Source organism: Etheostoma cragini, chromosome 18, assembly GCF_013103735.1.
Source record: "Etheostoma cragini isolate CJK2018 chromosome 18, CSU_Ecrag_1.0, whole genome shotgun sequence".
NCBI lineage: Eukaryota > Metazoa > Chordata > Actinopteri > Perciformes > Percidae > Etheostoma > Etheostoma cragini.
This window is the reverse complement of record NC_048424.1, coordinates 17,429,302-17,445,414: the sequence shown is the minus strand read 5'-3', so window position 1 is coordinate 17,445,414 and position 16,113 is coordinate 17,429,302. Positions and strand designations below refer to the sequence as shown.

General features: G+C 39.8%; 1 protein-coding gene and 1 long non-coding RNA gene across 2 annotated transcripts in view; one reads left to right on the top strand and one right to left on the bottom strand.

Moving 5' to 3' along the window:
- Nucleotides 1-16,113, top strand: part of kcnk10a (potassium channel, subfamily K, member 10a) — a 101,077-nt gene that overhangs the window by 11,005 nt on the left and 73,959 nt on the right. The gene's annotated exons all lie outside the window — the stretch shown is intronic.
- Nucleotides 5,440-6,925, bottom strand: LOC117961627. Its single transcript, XR_004660453.1, has 2 exons — nt 6,755-6,925; nt 5,440-5,790 (listed from the first exon to the last, which is right to left on the bottom strand). It is a non-coding gene; the product is annotated as an uncharacterized LOC117961627 (long non-coding RNA).

Below are 16,113 nucleotides of genomic sequence, written 5' to 3'. Positions count from 1 at the left end.
GGCTGCCCTTAATAAGACATGGGCTCCCCTGAAGACGTGATATGTGAAATATTGGGGGGTGTCAAAAATATTAACAATGAGTCATTTTGACATGCAATTTCAGTTTTTTGTAATGTGATCATGGTGGATCATTAGGTGTAATATTGTAAAAATATCATTCATTCATGCATTGCGGCAATTTAAACTTAAATCACTTCAATAAAGATAACTATACATGCTTTTCTTGATGTAAGCATCAAGGCGTGGTGTTGTTGCAGCGCAAATTCAACTCGTACATGTTAACTTAAATATTCTTAGAAAAAATATAAACGCTTGAGGCTACGAATTGGCGCGCAAAGTCTTTCAAATCTATTCTGCAGTTAGCCTCACATGACCATGGCAAAAAGAAAACAGGCCAGTTTAAAAAGTCCTTAAAAAGGCCTTTAACTTCTTGGGCGGACGGTTCCCGTGCACGGGACGTAAACTCGCCGTTTTTCGGAAGTGCTGACTTCTTTCCTAAATTGTAAGCATTAAACCGTCATAAACACGCTCATGCCATACATCAGTTGAAAGCTTAAAGTCTCCTGATTCCATCGAGCCCACACACGAAGCAATAAGGTGACTCACAACGGTGATAATCATGTTCTGAAGTAAAGAAACACAGAAAGATTTGAGTCTAATCGAGTGTGTGTTTCCTACCTGTCTCCTCGTGTCTTTAATCACAGCGGTGAAAGATCGCCAAAAACCTTAGTTTCCTACATCGAAAACACCCTAAGGTATTAAAATATCCAAGCCTTGTAATCCATAATTATCCCCTCACAATCTTGTAGTTTCAGCCCAAGTTTTGACCTAGAGAAATCTAGAGAGTGCATCATTTCTTGGTTTCTATCGTGTGTATCTTTTTCCCTGGGCACGGTACAGCAAAACCAAAGACAGCGTTACATTCTCTGGAACATTCGTTGTTCCCAGCCAATAGGATCAGTGTATCTCAAGATACCCCCAAGCTAAGCAAATGAAATCTCACACTCCCCATTGGGCCCACGTGGGAAAGATTGACAGTGGAGCCCACAAATTAGAAGATAAGGTCATAAAACTGGCATCCCTGTGTAGCCAATAAGAAGACAAGTTGATTGATACCAAACATGGCCAACAAAAACTATTCCTTTGGTCTCTTACAGCTGTCTGAAGGCAAAAATATGGCCTACTGATGGCCTTTCAACATTTCATAAAATTATGATTACTTATTTCTATAAATCTATGTATGTACTTCTTTCAGACATATCTGTGACTGATGTGGATGTGTTTTTGTATTTCAGAAGTTTTGTATTTAGCACTTTTTTGGCTTTTTTAGAAATAAGAAATAAGACAAACGCACAGACACATCTGTAGAAATACATTCACACAAAATCCATTTTATAAGTCATTTTTTTCTGGATTTTTTCTGTTCTAAGTTGAGACATGAGGCTAGGGTACTATTTTAGTATATAGCCCCTATAATATGCTTACAGTAGTGCTTTTTATTAATTTTTCAGATGATTTACTTGGACGGAAATAGAAATTCTGTGTTCTAACCTCTGTAGCCCTGTGTCAGTAAGGCCTAGTGTCACACTTCCACTAGAAACAACAAGTTGAGAGTGTTAACTTCCCAATGAACTCAGGGTCATCCCAGAGGGCCAAAGCATGTGAAAACTGCAGCACTTTTTTAAGGGTAAAAATGTAGGCGAGAAAAACATATATTTTCAAGTCTTACTGAACAGGTTAAAAGTGTTAATATTTCTGAAGTATTGTTTCTAGGTCTTAAATGATTTTAAACAGGCCTTAATATCCCAACCTCCATGTAACGATACCTTTACTGCTCATTGAAATGCGCTTGAAGCACTTACAAATATTTTTTTTTTCTCCCGCAGTAGCACAGAGATCAAAAAGTGGCTGATCTGGTCTGCCACTTACGATGTGTGAACACAACCACAACAAGCTAAAAAGGGGTGAAACATCAGTACCTTTACCTTCCACGGTGGATGGTTGGGGGGAAGACATGAAGAAGGGGTCTCAAATCACTGATCTTAGCATTTTGAGCTATTTTATTTGCTTCAGTAGCCTGTGATTGTACAGCGATGACCAATTTGCCATACTATTCCAGAACTGGCAGACAGGAGAGCATTAGAACATATGAGGAAATGTACCTAAGCTTTAATTGGGCAGAAAGTGCATAAAGGGTTGTTAATCATTTTCATGTGGTGCATTTTCACGGGTGTGAGATGTGACTGAATGAAATTGTAGTGAATCTGCTGATTGTCTTTATTGTGTGAAACATCTGGAATGTTAGACCATACATCATGCCAGTAAAGTTTGATACTCAGGCCTGGGCAATCGTGAGCCCAGATCCTCTCCAGAGGAAGGTGAGTGAGGCCAGATATCACTGAGAATTGATAAAGCCTGGACCACAGTTTTGAGGCTGCACAGCAAACTGTCAGATAGGATGGATTGGCAAGGGCTTCTGCTAGGGAACACCGTATGCCTTGTGTGCCGACTTTAAATGAAGGTAAAAGAAAAAATTTCAACAAATGTCTGTAAGGCCAGGGAGCAAACCACCAACCTTCAGATTGGCAGACTACCACTCTCCCAACAAGCCATGGCCGCCCAATGAAGCTGTTATCCGCCTCCCACCATTCAGTAGTACTGTATTAATGAATTCTGGGCAAAAAGTGTGCCAGTTACAAGTTATATTGCTGTATGTTTCAGCTATTCTCCAAGTTTTTATAAGATTAGAGATAATGAGGCCAGAGAGTAGATGTAACTGTTTGTTAGAAACATTGGAAAAAAAGAATGTCATGGAGTGACCAAGGTTCTGTCATAGCACTTTCTAAGGTTAGCCAGCAAACAGACACATCTGGGTTCAACCAAGTGAGGATCAGAAGGAAGAGAAATAATGTTTAAAGTTGGGAACTGAAAGGCTACCATGCTCTTTCCTCCTCTGTAGAGCGGACATCTTAAGTCGCAGGCACTTGCCTATCCAGATAAATTTAGATACCATTGATTGTAATTTACGCCGATAGCCGGCAGGAGGGGAGAGAGGCAGCATAGAGCTCACAAAATTTACCCTGGGTAAAACATTCATTTTAACCATTGAACTGGGCTTGAATCGACATGGGGAGACTTATCCACTTTTCCATATCTTTCAAAAAGCTTTTCAGAGCAAGAGATGATTATATTTAATAATCTCGTTTAAGCAGAGGAAAACCTCAATGCCCAAATATTTAACTTGCTTAACAACGGGGATGTTAGCAGAGATGACTCCCATAAGGGTAGAAGGTGAGGGAGAGGCCGAGAAGAAAAAAAAGAAAAAACATTGTCCGCAAATATTGAGAGACAAATATTACAAATGCAAATGCAAATCGGTGACACCATAACTGATTGGCGGCTCTAGAGAAATGAAAAATAATGCAGGACTCAAGGGCAAACCCTGGCGCAAGAGATTGGGGGGTTAAGACTTGACTATACCAATGAAAGTTTTACCAAAGCCCATCACCTCTAAGACTGAACATAAAAATGGCCTCTCAAGCCTGTCAAATGCTTTCATTGCGTCAAGAGAAAGAAGTGACATTGGGGTCTTACTGTCCTCCGCTGCATCAACAATAGGGAGAAGGCCCCTATCATTATTTGCTGCTAGTCTCGTTTTTTGAATCCTGTTGGGTTGGAGTTCACTAATTTTCTCAGGGGTTGATAGCTAGAACCCTCTGTAGGATCCTTATCTTTTTTTAAGAGTAAGAAAATCAAGGCTATTGTAACATCCCTTGAGAATTCACCGTTTTCAAAAGAGAAGTTAAAAAAGAATTCGTCGATTTAAACACATAGCTCTGTTGTTTGGAAATTTGGATGTTTGTCAGTAGCAAGAAAAACGAAAACAACTGGTTCTGCCTACACAGAGTTATCAAAATGTAATTACAAGTGCCTACCCATGTGCAGTTATTCCTTCCAAGGGAACACAGTGAATCTGACATCAAAATTGTGAAATTGGAAAGGTTGGATATGCAGTGAGGCAGGGCAAGACAGGGATGGCAAGCACTGATGTGCAAAGAAAGTCAATTTCTGGTGTAAAGAAGAATGTAGGTCTGAGGAAGGTTAAGCACATTCATTTTAAGCATCAAAGACTGAGCCACATATATCCAGGCCCATCAATAAATTCAATACAAAAATGATCAACCTCCCCAGAACTTTTTAAAAACCATAGAGAGTTATTGAAATCTGTTATTGTGTCTATGTGTGTTACGCTAAAAACAGAAAAAAACTAAAATGCAAGGCTCTAAGAAATGCAAACAGATTTATTGACTGAAAGGTGAGGGGAAGTGGGGAGGCAGACGCCAGGGACAGAGACAAAGAGAAGGGTAGCTTGGGGAGTCTCGAGGTTGAGTATACTCTGTGAAAGTGTGGGAAAACCAGGAGCGTGGAGCCGAGAAGAAGACACTGGAGCAGGGAGTGGAGACAGAGACAGGCAGAAGCAAGTGCCGTGGGAGGGGGACCGAGGGGAGAAGCCAGCTGACCGGAGACGGAAAACAGTAGAGGAGGTGATAACTGTGTGGGAGAAACAAAAAAAGGTATGTCAATGTTAACCATAGAACACTTGAGAGAACAAAAGCTTGTAGAGATTTCACCAATGTGACTGGAGCAACGATGACGCAAAGATGGGTTGAAGAGCCGGGGTTGATATACTGTTGTTGAATGGAGATGGAAGGCAGGTGTAAGAGGCGGGTGATTGTGGGTGAAACTCAGGTATGCATGGTCAGCTGGCTTCAGCAGGAGGGAGAGTGAAGTAAAAAAAACTGCATGGAAAAACAGGCAGTCCAACATAAAACTCAGATAGAAAAATAGTAAACAAAACAACTACTCACGGCTAGCCGGAACCCAACCAAAACAGTTTGCTTGAAATAAACTGTATACTTAAACGCCTGTCAGCTTGCTCAATGTGAATGGAGACATTAGCCTTGTGCGAGTGACCTGCTCATTTGTGAGCTGACTTTTCTTATGCGTAAAGGCTTTTATGATCAAACAAACATTCCGTTCCTCCAGCAAATCCCTGATAGTGAATCCATGGTCTCCCATCACCTCATCTCCAGCACGCAAAAGGTTGAGAAACCCAGAGTTGTGTCTGATTAATCTATTGCTAAATATGCCACCATATGCTTCTGAAATGTACGTGACAATTCCAGATGGAGCAGTTGCTACTAGATACTTGACAGTATTGCCGGCATAGTAGTGACGGTAAGGTTAAATTCAGAAGTCTAGATTTTTAGCCCTCTGAAGGACACGTTCTGTGCAGTCAATAAAAACCTGTGGAAAAGTGGCCTTTAGTGTTTCACGAGGCAGCCATGAAATGAGATCCTGGGTGTGTACAGGAATCAAATCTATCCAGTATTTCTGTGTTTTACTGACTTGACCAGTTGACATTTTAAAGCATTTTGCTAAATCTGCTATAACAAAGTTCTGTCTAAGCTTCATCAATGTCAACAGGATTTGGTCCAATGTTGGCAATGCTGATGATTTGCAAGCAACGTTGCAAGCAAGACACAAGTGTTTAAAATGCAAGTAGCGGAATACTTGTGTACAACAGTCTGTATCATCTTTCAATGCAAAATCTGCAACAGGCAGCAACCTCTCAGGGGATGGTGCAGTTGTCACACCACCATGCGATAGTAGGTCCTTTGGAGTAGGTGTGGTTCTCTATTTCTGGGTCTGACCACTGTGTTTGGGCATCCTGTAATGTCTGTGAAGTCGGACCTGGCTCCATAGAAACCTCCATCACATCAGGCTTATCTGCAAGGAATACATTAATTACATTTTTTATTTTATTTTTTTATGTTACGACATGAGATTTTGAACTGCAGTAGTAGCAGTTCAGGCATATGGTAAGTACATAAGGATTGTTACTACTTTTGAATCATTAAAAGGTCCCATGGCATGAAAATTTCATATATGAGATTTTTTTAACAGTTATATTCATTCCCCCAAACTGCCTATGGTCCCCCAGTGGCAAGAAATGGTGATAGGTGCAAACCGAGCCCTGGGTATCCTACTCCACCTTTGAGAAAATGAAAGCTCAGATGGGCCGATGTGGATCATAAGGGGCAAGGTTACCTCCCCTTTCTCTGCTTTGCCCGCCCAGAGAATTTGGCTCACCAATGAGAGAGAGACATCATGGCTTTCAAACGGCAGTTAGTCAAGGCCACACCCCCAGCCTCCACCTTGCCCCCCCACCCCCCGCTCCTCCTCAAAAGCCACAGACTCAGAAAGACACATATTAAGGAAAGTTCATTGTGGGACCGGCTCTAGTCGTTGTAATTCTGCACCAAAGCTGCATTTTGGGAAAGTGACTTCAGATACAGTATTAGGGGAACACTAAGGTCTGAATAAAAGCATCCAAAGAGCACCATGTCATGGGACCTTTAACGTGTCTGTGCCTTATTTGTTGCTGTTCTGAGACTTGGTTTAGCAACATCTAGACTCATAGACCGTGTTTATGATCTCAAAATAGATATTCTGTAAATGTTAACTAAATTGAACAAAACAAAATTGGCACCTGCTACAGTGTGCAACGTGCAGGATAAAACTCCTGTGAAACTTACCTGTGCTAGGTAAAAATATCAGGCCATCTGTCTACCAGCATCGCCACCACAGTTTTTCTTTTATTCATTTAAGCATTTCAAGAACAGTTTAGGAATTGAAAAAAAAATAACTGTATAAAACTGTTTAAAGAAAACTAACAAGCTAGTGGATCTACCTGGGACATGTCGAGTCCTTGGTCAGCGTCTCTTCTCTGGTGGCATCCTCGTAACCGGAAAAAGCGTTGGGTATGTGTTATCCTGTGTTAGCTTCTTGTCGATGAAGTGAAACGTGCACACAAAGTGATGGTTGGGGGGCTTTTTCAGGTTTAAGTTCTTACGCCATGTTCGTTTTGATTCATCTTCTTGTGTAAGGCGATGGAAACTGTTGTCCCTGCCAACTGTACCATCGTTGGCAGGGACACTGTAGCAGGGACTTTGGTTTGTGTTCATAACACATACATTTAAGCCACTGACTTATTTTGTTCTGGTTGTTTGTACATCCCCAAACAGCAAATGCTGTCCCTGAGCTCCTTAACAACATCTCAACAACTTTACAATAATAGAAAATTATACGAAAACACCTCAAATATACTTAGCCTCTTTGCTTATTAGCACACACACAACCGTTGGAATGCTACTACTGCCGTCTCACGGGAAGTTTCACCCACATTCTTTTTTACATTAGCTTACTCCAGAAACTGGTGGATAGGCATAAACCAGTCAACAGCCATCTGTCAGTTGTACCGAGAATCTGGCGGCTCCACTACCGGCAATACCTCCACACTGCCTAGGCGAGACCCACACAGCAGCTTTGCAACTTTGACCTCCGTGTAGCTTTTGGATCAGAGTCAACAGAGCAAAGGAGCTCTGGGTTGGGTGCGCTCTGCAACACGTTCTCATTCCCGATGCGTCAAAAACTGCCGCTTGGTCAGTGGCCCTACGCTTCAAGAAGTAACGCTCTAGGAACCTTCTAGCGTCACTTTTCGACGCGCAGGAATGTTCGATTGATATGAGACCGTGGCACTGTCAAGTTAGCAACAACACGTTTACGGGTGGACTGAAAGCTTTTAGAGTCATTTCCTGTATTTGTGTCACGTTGGTTTAGTCACTGCCAGTGCCTTTAAATGGAATTAAATATGAAATATGAATGTGAATATGTTAAATATGAATATTTAACGTCACTGCCACTCCCCTTTAGGAGGCCTGTGGCATCCTGATTGTGTTGACACTATTGGGAGAAATGAACGCCAGCTGATTATGAGCGATTTCTTTCTGTCACTGAAGTAAAAGTTTGACTCATTTTTCACAGCACACAAATTTTCTGAAGATTTGGACCCTGAAATTGTGTTTTTCAGACAAATTAGGAGAAAATTAACTGTTCGAGACGTGTCTCTGTCCCAGCAGAAATACACTATCGCGAGATTTGACCGTGCTGAACTGTCTATGGTGCTGAATTGCTGGATTCACCAAATAGATCTCTAAAAAGTGAACTAAAACTTAAATCACCTTTTGAATTAGTCTGTGGTACAACACAATCTGCTTTCATCCATCTACATGACGTTCACAACTCTTGAATGAAGTTTGGAGATTAGGGGCAAGGACACCACGCCCATTTGGGAAAGGTGAAGTGTGTAACGCTTCATAGAATTGGCGCAGATTATAATGCGTTTTTTTCTGTCATAGAAATTTTTTGTGGACGAAAAGACAACTCCCCAAGAGTGAAGAGAAAACATCCCGCTGCCCCCTTGGTGGCTGCCTACCGTATCATTTAACAATTCGAGAAATACGGGTCTAATGTTGTATTCCGGTTTAATTAACATGGCACATCACGGACAGTAATTGCAATACTGGTGTAATTTAGGATGATGCTACAAAATATTCATGGGCATATTTATTAGTCTTCTTCACTCAAACACTGACTGCATATACTCCTGCATATATGCCCTTGATTCTGTACATACTGATGTTTTTACACATCCCTTTTTTATTGCTTGTAGTATAACATTATATATATGACTTTCTTATTAAAAACACTAAAGGAGATGTGGAGGAGTGTGTAAAAGAAACATTCAAAATGCAATGAAAAAGGCAAACTGAAACTGAACTGAAATAAAACAAATGAACAAATCTTTTATTTTACTCATACAGTTTATATCAATGGTCAACAACATTCAACATACAGGTGTCTTAAAGACACACAAACAAAAACATTAAATGGAGTCTATAAAATTGCTGGCAGGCTCCCAGGTGTCTTCCCAAGTTTTGCCACTGAAAACAAAGAATGAATGCAAACAAGTGTAAGATCATTGCATATAGCACAATATTAGTTTATATCAATTGGGTATCATAAAACAACAAATGACAAGATTGGTTTTTCAGATGCCTGGTATTAACCTAGTATGGTACATACACTACTCACAAAAAGTTAGGGATATTCGCCTTTGGGTAAAATGTATGGAAAATGTAAAAAGTTAGGGTGTTCTGACCCCAGTTGCCTGTCCTCACTGCCGTTTCTTTTTCTTTGAATGACTTTTTTTTCAGGAGGCAAACAAAGCAGCTTGCACAGGTCTTCCGATTTGCAGTGTTGCTTGCTCCACAATTGGGGCAGCTTCTTGCTTTGGGCTTCGTCATGACTTTGAGAGCAAGATGAATGGAAAAGCAAATAAAAGTGTGACACATAAAAAGAACTAAGTTACAATTCCCATTGACCAGCATAATGTGCATAGTAATGTGCATCCTATAACATAGTATGCATTAGCTAACCAAAACTGATGTTACATTGAACATTTTTAATGTGTTATACCTGTACAAAAGTAATATTGCTGCATCTCTAAAAAAGTATATTGTTTTATAGTTTACATTTTTAGGTACATACTCAAGACATTAACTGTGTTTCTTACCTGCCTCCTTTTACTTCTACAACAGATTTTCTAAACCTGTGCTTCTCCGCGCAAGGACAGTACCCGCGTTACCAAATACCACGAACAAGACGCAGTGAATGACGTCACTTCCTGTCGCTTGCACTTTAAATCAAAAAAACTTAAGAAACAGTATTTATTTCTATCTGAAAGAATCATCTTTACTTTTTCTTAACATCAATCATCTAGATGAAGTGTAATTTGTAATTCAGCTGCACTAAATGTTTGTTATATTCATTAGATGTATGAAATTACGACCCTATTTTACAACCCTACTTTGCAAACCGGAAGAATTAGCTAACCCAAATCCACATTTATAGAATAACAATAAGAATATCTGACATAAGCCGACATCTTTACTTTTCTTTAACATCAATCATCTAGATGGAGTGTAATTACTAATTCGGCTGCACAAAATGTTTGATATATTCATTAGATATCTCTTATACCCTATTCTCAACAATACTTTGCAAACCGGAAGAACTACAAATATGGTGCTAATTTGTATGAAGCTGCATGGCTGGTACAAGGGAATTGTAGTTTTTTCTTTAATGGTACATTTCCTTAAAATTGAAGTTGTAAATATTAAATTAGGAGTATACTGGTAGATTTAAAGGGCTGGGAAATGCATTTATGTGATCAGATTTTAAATATGCAATTGTTAAATTGCTGAAATTTCATTTTCATCATACTTGACAGTGCCCCCACTTGGTGACTATATTTATATGAATATAGTCACAAAGCTGAAGTCAAGAGCTTTCTATAACAGTTGGTCTCATGTCTGTAGCCTGTTTTGTTGCTGAATGACAAGCCTTCCAATAGGCACTGAGGTCAAGGTTCAGAGGTCAATTTTCACAGCAGGTGCCACTTATAATCTTCACACTGACATATATTACTCACTAGGTCAAGGCCTTTCCAAAAATGTCTTTAATTTTGCTCTAGGATAAAGTTTAATTCTCATCTTTGTTTGGCGCCAGCCTCTTTCAGTTGTAGTTTCTGAGACCATTTGAGACTCCAGCCTGGATGAACTCAAATCTTTGGATTATTTGCTTGTTTTTTTTGGTAAAAATCTTCAAGGTATTGATGTTTTTCCTAATCACATTCATAACTTGGGATTCGGGTCTAGTGTAGACCTTTTTTTTACCCATAGGCAGATTATGACACAATGGTCCCCTTGCCATGGACATGCCCACATCCCATACCCCCACGGCAGGGCACTCACTTGGCCCATGTCGCCTATATATTATGTGGTCATAATCTTAATTATAGTCATTTTAATCTATCGGGTGCTTTGCATATGTCTCTGTGTCAGTGTCGCCAGTGGTGGAATGTAATTAAGTGATTTTAGTCAAGTACTGTGATTAAGTACAAATTTGAGATACTTTTACTTTACTTGAGTCTTTTCTTTACATGTTACATGTTACATAAATGTTTTTACACCAATACACTTCAGAGGAATTATTGTAGTTTTTACTCTACGATTATTTGTCTGTATATTTACTAGTATTTGCTAGTTGATTAAGCCTATATAAACACTGATGTGTACACACATGTCTATCTGGTTGATAAAAGAAGTTGGGCTGATTAATAGATGGGATGAAAGAGTGGGCTAGTTCATCTGATATACAGTTTATCACTATGAAATGTGGTTTGCTAAATCATTCAACCTGTGTAAAGTTGGATGTTATACTAATAATTGCATTAAAACACTGTTCCTGTAATTGAAAACTTGAAGCTGAAAATCCCATGTCACTAGTCCTTCCTCTGAATCTCTCCTCTTGCCATATACTGAATTCATGTACTCTGAACACATGTGGGAATTGCTCAGAAAAAATAAGTTTAACCTAAAACAGCAGTAACATTCAAGGACTCAATCAGAAATGTAGTTTTATTGTGCTTTTGTGAACTCTGAACTGAACATGAATCAAAGATAAGAAAGTAAAGGACAGTGGTTTGTGTTGTAAAGATGTAATACAACCTTAACCAGGAACTTCCCACAACCCAGTAGAAAAATGAAACCTTATATAAGTGATGAAACATTTCACAACCAAATACAAAAAACTACAATTGTCATCTCCAACTTTATCCCGACAATGACCACATAATTGGTTACTTTTTAAAAGCCACATGCTGTGTGTGACCATGTGTCACTGTGATCATGAGCACCACATCTTCTTCCTGTTATACATTGTATCAGACTCTGAATCTTCAGAGCTTATGTCAAACTCCTCTGAACTGTCAATTGTTTCCATTATGTCATCTGCTGATGACAGCACATGCAGGTAGTGTTTTCTTATATGCCGCTGCAGCTCTCTCATTTCCCACTGCTTTCTGAGGATGAGGCAGGTGTGACCCTTTGTGGCTTTCTCTTTGAGATGTCCTTAAGAAGGGATAAAATATGTCACTGTCCAGGTAAAGAACAAGTCTTTCACAATTTAAACATAACTTTGTGAAACACAGGAAATTAAAAAAAGTTAAAGTACTTTTAAGTAAAAAAAGGTAATTAAGTAAAATAAATTTACTTTGTATGGTGTCTTCACTCTGATGCTGAGACAACTCAGACAAGACCCTGGCATGGGCTTTGAGAGACTCCCAGTGCTGCTTCATCTCTTTCACAAGGATCTTTTTCTCCTCTTAAAGCCTTCAAACACCCATGACCCTATTGAAGACTTCTTTCTTTGTGCTAAAATCAGCAGAGCCTGTAATACATCAATATGAAACATTCAGACCACTGTATATAGCATGTAGCTTCAGAGATAATTTCTGTCATACATATGCATACTTTGTCTGAATGCAAATATGTCCACCGGAACGCCTAAATGTAAGAATAATAGTGATGAAATGTGTATTTACTAAAGTACTGTGCTTAAGTATACATTTGAGGTACTGGCATTCTTTATATGCTACTTTTTTCTTCTACTGCACTACATCTCAGAGGAAAATATATTACTGTTTAACTTCACTACAATTATTGGACAACTTCCACTTTTAATGCTTTAAGTATACTTTACTGATTATACTGAAATAATATTTTACTTGTGAATATTTTTACAGTGTAGTATCAGTATTTTTTACTTTGTAAATAGACATCCTTTTAAGTAAATGATATGATACTGCTTTCACTGCTAAAGAATACGCACGGTACATGAAATGCATACCACTCTGTGTAATTTGCCAAGGCCAGGGATGTTCTGTGTCCAGAACGCTATCCATGCACACCGCTTGCTCGTGTGGAACGAGACTGTTGTATTCTGCCACTATGGCCTTCAAAGTGGTCTTCTGTTGCCTTATTTTTATGCGAATTCTATGTCGACCTTTGTTGCTGTCTGAAAACCAATGAAAAAAAATAAACCCACATTATATCTGTTAAATACAATAAGTCCATGATCTTGTTTAAGTTACAGCTGTCACAGCAAAATGACAATACATTTGCCAAACATATGGATCATAATAGATGTACCTTCAAAATAACTCAACACAACTCAATTTAGTTTGGAGAAGTCCAACACACGAAACATTACTTTTTAGAACTACCATGCCACTGCCATTTATAAACATAACATAACACAATAAACTGATACCTGCCAAGATCAACAATGTCTGTCAATTGCATGTAATCATGCATAAAAGCTATTCAAATGGACATTTTTAAAACATAAATGTGAAAAGGAAAATAAGTGATGCTTGTTAGTGCCACTGGCATGCATAAACATACCTGTTATATAGCATACAATACTGAACTATTAACATAACTGACAGATTCATGTTTTAATTTTAAACATACATGTAGTATGGGAAGTGAATTCTCAAACCATCTATGGATGGCATACATACTCCCACATTAGTGAGATGTCTGACCCTGATGAGTAGCACACAACTTGTCTAACCTTGGACGTATGGAGGTTGTAAGGCAGAGAGTCATATCAGGCACAGGCTGCAGTCTTGACCTGTATTTGTTTTTCAGGTAGGTGAGTGAGGAAAATCCACTTTCACAAAGATATGTTGTAGCAAAGGGCAACAGGCTCATCATTACTCTTGCTGCCAGTTGTGGAAAGTCTTTATGGCAAGATATCCTAAACTGGGTGAGTGGTTTAGTTTCATATATGTTTCTGAACGTGCTGTCAGTGGACAGTTCAATGAGCTGATCCTCCTCTGTCACCGTCAGGACTGCGCCGTCTGCTGTGTTGTCTCTGAATGGAAACTGTATCCATGTCTTGTCCCTGCGCCAGGAGTCGGCCTCAGAAAAGTAGTTCCTAAATTGAACATGGAGCGTCTCCAAGTGCGCAAGAATCGCGTGTGTTACGGGAGGCGAGAGCACAGCAGAATCTCCCAGCTCACCCACTGATGGAAACAGGGAAAATATTCCCTCCCCGACACCCTCCTTCCATTTTTGATATTTTTGACTAAGCCTTCCATCCTGTCATACAGCTGAAAGGCATATGTGTTGCGACCTTGCATAAAACTGTTAAGTTTGTTCAGCTCAGCGAAAATGTCAGCAAGATATGCAAGTTTGGTGATCCAGACACTCTCGCTGAAAAGTGCAGCCAGCTCTGTGCGCTTTTGGAGAAGTAAGAACTCCCGAATAGACGTGCGTAATTCTAACACACGTGCCAACATTGTTCCGCGTGAAAGCCAGCGCACCTCAGAATAGTACAGTAGCCCAGTGTGCTCCTCTCCTTCAGCAGCGCAGAGATTAGAGAAGAGTCGTGTTTGCAAAGAACTCTTCTTGACTATATTCACAACTTTCACGACCGAGTCCATGACATCAGACAGTTCAGCGCTCATGTCCTTGGCGACAAGTGACTCTCTGTGCAACATTCAGTGCGTCCAAATCACCTCTGGAGCCACATCCCTGACAAGCGCGATTAGGCCACTTTTTAATCCAGCCATGGCTCTTGCGCCGTCGGTGCACAGTGCAACACATTTTGCCCATGAAATGTCATTTTCTCTGAAGAAAGCGTCAATCACTTTGAAGATTTCAGCACTTGTTGTGCGCTCAGGAAGGTGCTTACAAAACAAAAGTTCCTCCTGCATTTCATTCTGATCCACAAAGCGCACAAACGCCAGAAGCTGCGCGTCCTTTGACACATCCGTTGATTCATCCAGCTGTAATGCAAATGCATCTGCCAATCTCAGCTTCTCTATCAGTTGCACCCTCACATCTGATGCCATCTCGTCAATACGGCGAGCAATGGTTGTGTTCGACAATGGAACAGTTTATTAATGTCACTATCGTTCCCATACATTGTTTTACACATGTCAGTTGCTGAAGGCAATATTAAATCCTCTCCAAGTGTGTATGGCTGTTTCTTTTGGGCAATCCGAAGAGCAACTTGATAAGAGCATTTCAAAGCTAGCTCACCAACTTTGGCAGATTTTTTCATCAATGTCTGTTGGCCTTGGAGGGATTTGAGACAAGTTTTGAAGTATTCAACGGGTCTGTCTTTTAAGTGGCTGTGGGTTGTCTCCAAGTGACGCTGCAGCTTTGATGGCTTCATAGACTCGTTTGACAGCACAGTAGAACAAATTGCACACATTGGAAATTCAATGTCATCTGTCTGCTTGAAGGTAAACCCAAACTTCAGGTAATTGTCTGTATATTTTCGGGTCTTCTCTCTTTTACGCTTACCCGTTACAGCTGCGGGGCCTACAGCAGGCAGGCCTACATCGTCACTTTTATTTTCACCTACTGTTTCTGAGGTGGGGGGTAGGCCTCTCTCTTTTTCTACTTTTTTTTTTTTTTGTCGTCTCACAAAACAATCAATTTTTTATTTTTTAGATCCAAACATAAGCACTAGCCGCTAGCATAATAACAATGGGCTCGCGGCCAATCACAGGGAACCTGACAGAGCCAGCGTGTCACATACGGCCTCGTGAACACAGTTAAATACTGAAAGCTAACTGAGTGACTTTAAAATGTGGCAGTTCTTCACTGTACATGATTCCAACATTGCAGTGTTGATTTTATTATGGCGCATTGGCGTAGTGTTGGAGCTAAATCCTGCTCCATTCTCAGGGTTCATTCAATTAGTAGTCAAAATCTCAGATGTTGATGTGAATCCATTTATTACATAGGATATCCTGAGACAAAGTTACCTGGATCAAGCTGTTGCAGCTCTTTTCTTCCTTTGTCTGACTCTTTGGCTCTTACACCCCTAGATTTATCCACCAAGGGTGGGGTCTTTAGACAACGGTGATGTCTTTGTGTGCTTATCCGTTATCTTTTCAGTTGGAATTTGACTTAAGGCTTATGACTCTTAGTTCAGGAAAAAAATCAGTGGGGGTAAAAGGTTGAAACCAGACTCAGGGAACATCCCTAACAATCAATTTTACTTCTGACACATTTAGGAGAGCTGGATTATAACAAAATGTACTAGAACATCTTATATTATAAAACAGATGTATTGCAAAACAACTTAATATAACAAACAACAAACTATATACTTATAACAACAAACTTAATGCATGACCAACATGTCTTAATTTATGTCGAAATAATGTTTTTACCTTTTAGCTTAGATTTATAATGCAAATCACACATGTTGCGAATCCCACTTGGAGGGTCCAAACGTCAGGACTCAATTAGCTAAGACATCACTCTAGCTTTGATTATAAAA